Source organism: Amphiura filiformis, chromosome 6 (genome assembly GCF_039555335.1).
Source record: "Amphiura filiformis chromosome 6, Afil_fr2py, whole genome shotgun sequence".
Taxonomy (NCBI): Eukaryota; Metazoa; Echinodermata; class Ophiuroidea; order Amphilepidida; family Amphiuridae; genus Amphiura; species Amphiura filiformis.
In genome coordinates this window covers 43266183-43273427 of record NC_092633.1, presented here as the reverse complement: position 1 = coordinate 43273427, position 7245 = coordinate 43266183, and positions in this window count along the sequence as shown.

Below are 7245 nucleotides of genomic sequence, written 5' to 3'. Positions count from 1 at the left end.
ACTTTTGAAAGATTTATGAAAAAACTTCATAGCCGGCCCTATACATATAAATAATTAGTCTTTTTTGTGGTATCCCAGGGGGTTTATCCTACAGAATCTCGCATTTTGATTTAAAAAAAGAAACGAAAAGGGCCTCCTCCTTTCCTCGAGCACTGTTGGAAAGACCGACAACTAGGCCTACTACCAATCCTAATTTTACTTTGAAAAAGAAAAACACTCAACACTCACTCCCTCAACAATTCATGAAAATTCCCTTGACGAGATTTAAAACATTAATTTTATACGGATAGCAACATTTGCACAGTATTTTTTGTGGGACATGAGAGCACACCAGACACATTAATTTAGAAAACTCCCATAGTAAAATTACCTAAAAACGGCTTGTTCCCCCCGATCAGACCCGGTGCCCCCATCATGGTCGGTGCCCCCCCAGGATGACTGGAGTGGGGGTGTGATTGGGTTGTGTATAACACTAGACGCATGACCGTGACGCCAATGTGATTCCTTTATAGCAAACACAAAAATGTTATTAAAATCTTTTAAAACGTTTTAATAACATTTAAATGTCGGGTTACATGAATATGCCCTACGATTTTAAAGCGTTATTGTAAATATTTTGTGCAAACATTTTTGCAAAATATTTTATAAACAGTTGCATCAACTTTTCAAAAATGTTTTATGAATATTATTAAAACGTTTTGATACCCTTTATATAACCCGACATTGAAACCTTTTCTGTAAAACGTTGCGTTTTCTGGGACACGAATTGACGTCACACATTCATGTATCGAATCTAACCTTTCAAACGGAGACACTCACAGGTCACACTCACACAGGGAACTTATGATGAAACTTCGCACCATCCCAATTTGGACATCAATAAAACAGGAACCGTAGGAACAATGGGCTGTAGGCCATAAATAAACAAAAATGGATTCAAAGGACCTTCCTATAGGTTTCATGCTTTCATTGAAAGAAATCGTACAAAACGTCAGAATGCAGGCTAGGCATGCTAGGCGATATCAGAATGGTTGTTATAGAGTCCAACGTCATACGTTTGTTTTGCCATTGTAAAACTACATTAACGCAGCGGCATTTTTGCTGTACTGCTGCAACAAAATCGTCACATCGAGAGGGACTGGCTTGGAGTAAAGCTAATCATTTAAGTGAAAAGGTCTGAGGACGTAATAAAGAACAGAAAACATATAGCGTTGGCAGCAACGCAAAATCGAACAAATAACATAGACTAGATGACGTATACATTAGGGGAGAGCGGGGAGTGTTCGCCCTAGGGGCAGGTTCGCCCACCCCTTGTTTCTCAGCACTACGGCTATCGGGGGATTTGGTGATGGCAACATTAGGTGACATAGATCATTATAAACTTCTCATATTAGCTACGCGACATATAGGGACGTGTTCATCGAACTGCAGCCAAAACAAAAAAATTACACCAAAACGTAATTTTTTGTTGCATTAATAATGTTGTATTATCATCGATACATAAATACAGATGGTTTTAATGGAAATCTGTGTTGGGAACATATGGGATTTCTCAAAGATTTAATGCAGTTATATACTCCTTATTCGATTTGTATTTTGCATACCCTGAAGAAAATACAAAAATGTGCACAAGGGGCACGTTCGCCCTTTTGAGGATGGGGCATGTTCGCCCTATATCTTCCCCAGGCGGACTTACCCCAAACTGGAGGGCGGACCTGCCCCATCAGCGTATTATGCAAAATATTGATAATTATACCATTAAACAAGGTAAAACTACTGAAAAGCATGTTTTTTAAAGTTATGTGTTATCAGTATTACTCATAGCCTACCACCGTTTATGTCCTAATCCATAATCTCCCCGAAGTTGTAAACATGATACGTTTAAGCTCACTTTGGACCCCTACATTTTACCATGACCCGACACCTGCAACAAATTTAGTGACTCCCCAGAAGAGAATGAATGCCCTGTATACTCTTGCTAAATGTCTGCATTGAATATGTTATTGTTATGCAATGTTTAAATCTTTTTTTGTGATTAGGGTGAACTTACCCCACCATATGGGCGAACCTGCCCCAATATGGGGCAAGTTCGCCACTTTGCAAAACTTTTTTGTTTGCTCTATCCTGTTGCTATTGTAAGGCTTATAGTTCTGAGATTGTGGCTGTATATAGCTAAGACATAGGGCTTTCACATGGGCTAATCAGGTCATCCCTAACCTTAAAATTGACATCGCTAGGCTGGTCAGAAAAAAATAGGGCGAACACTCCCCGCTCTCCCATCATGACTACGGTACTTATCAATATGACCAGAAAATGGCTACTTCATCAACAATATCAGCAGTAGACCACTACTTCATCAACACCAATATCAGCAGTAGATCGCTACTTCATCAACACCAATATCAGCAGTAGATCGCTACTTCATCAACACTAATATCAGCAGTAGATCGCTACTTCATCAACACTAATATCAGCAGTAGATAACTACTTCATCAACACTAATATCAGCAGTAGATCGCTAATTCATCAACACCAATATCAGCAGTAGATCACTACTTCATCAACACTAATATCAGCAGTAGATCGCTAATTCATCAACACCAATATCAGCAGTAGATCAACACTTCATCAACACTAATATCAGCAGTAGATAACTACTTCATCAACACTAATATCAGCAGTAGATCGCTAATTCATCAACACCAATATCAGCAGTAGATCACTACTTCATCAACACTAATATCAGCAGTAGATCGCTAATTCATCAACACCAATATCAGCAGTAGATCACTACTTCATCAACACTAATATCAGCAGTAGATCGCTAATTCATCAACACCAATATCAGCAGTAGATCACCACTTCATCAACACTAATATCAGCAGTAGATAACTACTTCATCAACACTAATATCAGCAGTAGATAACTACTTCATCAACACTAATATCAGCAGTAGATCGCTAATTCATCAACACCAATATCAGCAGTAGATCACTACTTCATCAACACTAATATCAGCCGTAGATCGCTAATTCATCAACACCAATATCAGCAGTAGATCACCACTTCATCAACACTAATATCAGCAGTAGATCGCTACTTCATCAACACTAATATCAGCAGTAGACCACTACTTCATCAACACCAATACCAGCAGTAGATCACTACTTCATCAACACCAATATCAGCAGTAGATAACTACTTCATCAACACCAATATCAGCAGTAGATCGCTACTTCATCAACACCAATATCAGCAGTAGATCGCTACTTCATCAACACCAATATCAGCAGTAGATCGCTAGTTCATCAACACCAATATCAGCAGTAGATCACCACTTCATCAACACTTATATCAGCAGTAGATCGCTACTTCATCAACACTAATATCAGCAGTAGATAACTACTTCATCAACACCAATATCAGCAGTAGATCGCTACTTCATCAACACTAATATCAGCAGTAGACCACTACTTCATCAACACCAATACCAGCAGTAGATCACTACTTCATCAACACTAATATCAGCAGTAGATAACTACTTCATCAACACCAATATCAGCAGTAGATCGCTACTTCATCAACACCAATATCAGCAGTAGATCGCTACTTCATCAACACCAATATCAGCAGTAGATCGCTAGTTCATCAACACCAATATCAGCAGTAGATCACCACTTCATCAACACTAATATCAGCAGTAGATCACTACTTCATCAACACTAATATCAGCAGTAGACCATTACTTCATCAACACCAATACCAGCAGTAGATCACTACACATCAACACCAATATCAGCAGTAGATAACTACTTCATCAACACTAATATCAGCAGTAGATCACTACTTCATCAACACCAATATCAGCAGTAGATCACCACTTCATCAACACCAATATCAGCAGTAGATCGCTACTTCATCAACACTAATATCAGCAGTAGACCACTACTTCATCAACACCAATATCAGCAATAGATCGCTAATTCATCAACACCAATATCAGTATTACATCACTACTTCATCAACACCAATATCAGCAGTAGATCGCTAATTCATCAACACCAATATCAGCAGTAGATCACTACTTCATCAACACAAATATCAGCAGTAGATCGCTACTTCATCAACACCAATATCAGCAATAGATCGCTAATTCATCAACACAAATATCAGTATTACATCACTACTTCATCAACACCAATATCAGCAATAGATCGCTAATTCATCAACACCAATATCAGTATTACATCACTACTTCATCAACACCAATATCAGCAATAGATCGCTAATTCATCAACACCAATATCAGTATTACATCACTACTTCATCAACACCAATATCAGCAGTAGATCGCTAATTCATCAACACCAATATCAGCAGTAGATCACTACTTCATCAACACTAATATCAGCAGTAGATCGCTACTTCATCAACACCAATATCAGCAGTAGATCGCTAATTCATCAACACCAATACCAGCAGTAGATCGCTACTTCATCAACACCAATATCAGCAGTAGATCATTCATCAACACCAATATCAGCAGTAGATCTCTACTTCATCAACACCAATATCAGCAATAGATCGCTACTTCATCAACACCAATATCAGTAGTACATCACTACTTCATCAACACCAATATCAGCAGTAGATCGCTACTTCATCAACACCAATATTCGCAGTAGATCGCTAATTCATCAACACCAATATCAGCAGTAGATCACTACTTCATCAACACCAATATCAGTAGATGGTCACCATGGTCACTGCACATCAATCAACCCTAACATCAACAGAAGATGGTGACTTCATCAAAACCAATATCAGGAAAACAATGCCTATTTCATCATCAACAATATCAGCAGAATATGAATACTTCGTCAACATCAGCAGGTGACTCATTCGGAAATGAATTTGGAGAAAATCTTCTGTTAATAAAATACTATGCTGAGCCACCAGCCTGGGTGGCTCACGCTCCAGTAATTTCAGATGATTGAGCTCAGTAATACATCAAAGAATGTCTTCCAATTCATGAAAACAAATAGATAATCAGCTTATCGGATTAAAAGCTTCTAGGGAAGGTCTTGCTGCTGAGCGAGTGTCTGTAATTATCAGAAGGTTTTCTCCAAATTCATTCTCTAATGTTCTCATCAACGCCCAATAGGCCTACCAGCACTGAAAGATGACTACTTCATCAACATATTTGTGAATGTTTTCACTCATCATACAGGCAGATAAAATAGATAAGGTAGGCATAATAAACGTATAAGATCTGCATGTTTTTATAATTTTAGTATCACGTCTCATCCCAGAAAACACAAAACGTTTTTGACATGATTCGCAAAAGGTTGTCAGAAAACGTTTAAATGTCGGGTTATATAAAGGGTATATTAAGAGTATAAAACGGTTTCATAACCTTAAAAACATTTTTGATAATCTACTGCTCAGCAAACAAAAATGTTTTACAGAAAACGTTTAAATGTTGGGTTATATAAAAACGTTTTGTTAACATTCCAAAAACATTCTTGAGAACTTGATACAAAACATTCTAAACAGAATGTTATTTTGGGGTTGATAAAATATTTTGCGAAAAATGTTTGCCCAAAATATTTGCAATAACATTTTAAAAACGTTTTCATGACCTTTATATTACCCGATATTTAAATGTTATTAAAATGTTTTGAAAAAACATTTTAAGAATATTTCTGTGTTTGCTGGGTTCAAATAATTTAACATAATGTTATTTAAGTATTGACGAAATATTTTGCAAAAGTAGTTTACAATAACATTTTTTGAAAACATTTAAAAATATTGTTGTAGTGTGTTTTCATACAAAACGTTTTAAAACGTTATCATGACCTTTATAAGCTTTTATATAACCCGACATTTTAATGTTATTAAAACGTTTTACCTAAACCAAAAGCCAAAATATAACTTATTTAAAACGTTTTTAAAAGTTTGTGTGTTTGCTGGGATCCGAGTCGCATTTTGGGCAATGGGCATGTTGAGCAAGTGTTAGGAATTAAGGGATAGAGAATTAAAGCCATAATTTTGTTTTTTACACGATTATAATGTACTTTATTATACCCTACTAAAATCTACTTTATGTGCAGTTTTGTCTAAATGTCTAAATCCGAGATTTTTAATAAAGCGTGGGAACCGACGGCGTGGTACTAAATTCCTATTTTCTTTGCTGTCCGCATCAAAATTATTTAAAGGGGACAAAAGCTAACATTTTATGAAAAAGGAATAGGCCTACTTACTACTCGTATCTATTTTTATGGAAATGTTACAATATGGCTTTAAAGACCTATTCAGTGATCCCAGCGAAAGGGGGAAAATGAAATTGTTTTTAATTGCTTAAAAGTGAAGGCTAAGTCATTGTCATTTGGTATTTTTGAAATGCAAAATTTGGCAAAAAAACGAATTCAAATAGGCCTAGGGGCCTACATGTAGCTAATTACTGTCAGTCTAAAATTATTATATGAATTATTTTGCCATTAACTCATCAGACTCTGATTAAATGGGGATGGAACTAGTGGAGACTTTTTAATTTGGCTCAGTGTGTTTATTATGTGTTTATTATAATAGGCCTATGACTTTGAGCGCGCTTACAAATATTAGGCCCTACCGTAAAATGGGGTAACTTCGGTCAGCGGGGTAACTTTGGTCGGTCAAATATATTGTTTGAAATGGTCATATTTCCGTACAGCAATATTGTTTTTAGTCATATTTGGTGTCAATTTGTTAAGAAATATATTTGGAAGAAATAATAGTCGCTCATGTCCAATTTCTTAAAAATTTGATTTTTGACCAAAAATGACCTTTTTTGTTTTTAAGAAAAAATAAAAATCGATATTTGTGAGCATGGATGTGTGCTTGATTAATTTTGCAAGGGGTCAAATACCACAAAAAACAACAACTTGCTCATTTACAGTGAAGATCAATTTTTTTGATTTTTTTTCTTCATGGAATTTAATACTCTGACCAAAGTTGCCCCAAATGCGGGGTAACTTTGGGCAGGCTATTTTAACCCCTAAAGCACCCTTACAAAATTATTGAAGGGAACCCTAATGTCATAAAAAAGAGTTAATTCGAAATATAATTGGTTTTGTTTGGAACTTGAGCAGTGGTTTAAAAACTATGAAAAGTGGCACAACCCCAATTTACGGTATAGGGCCTATGTTTTATTCCACCTATAATTATATGGAAAAAAATCAACTTCCTGTACTAGGACTAGTACTA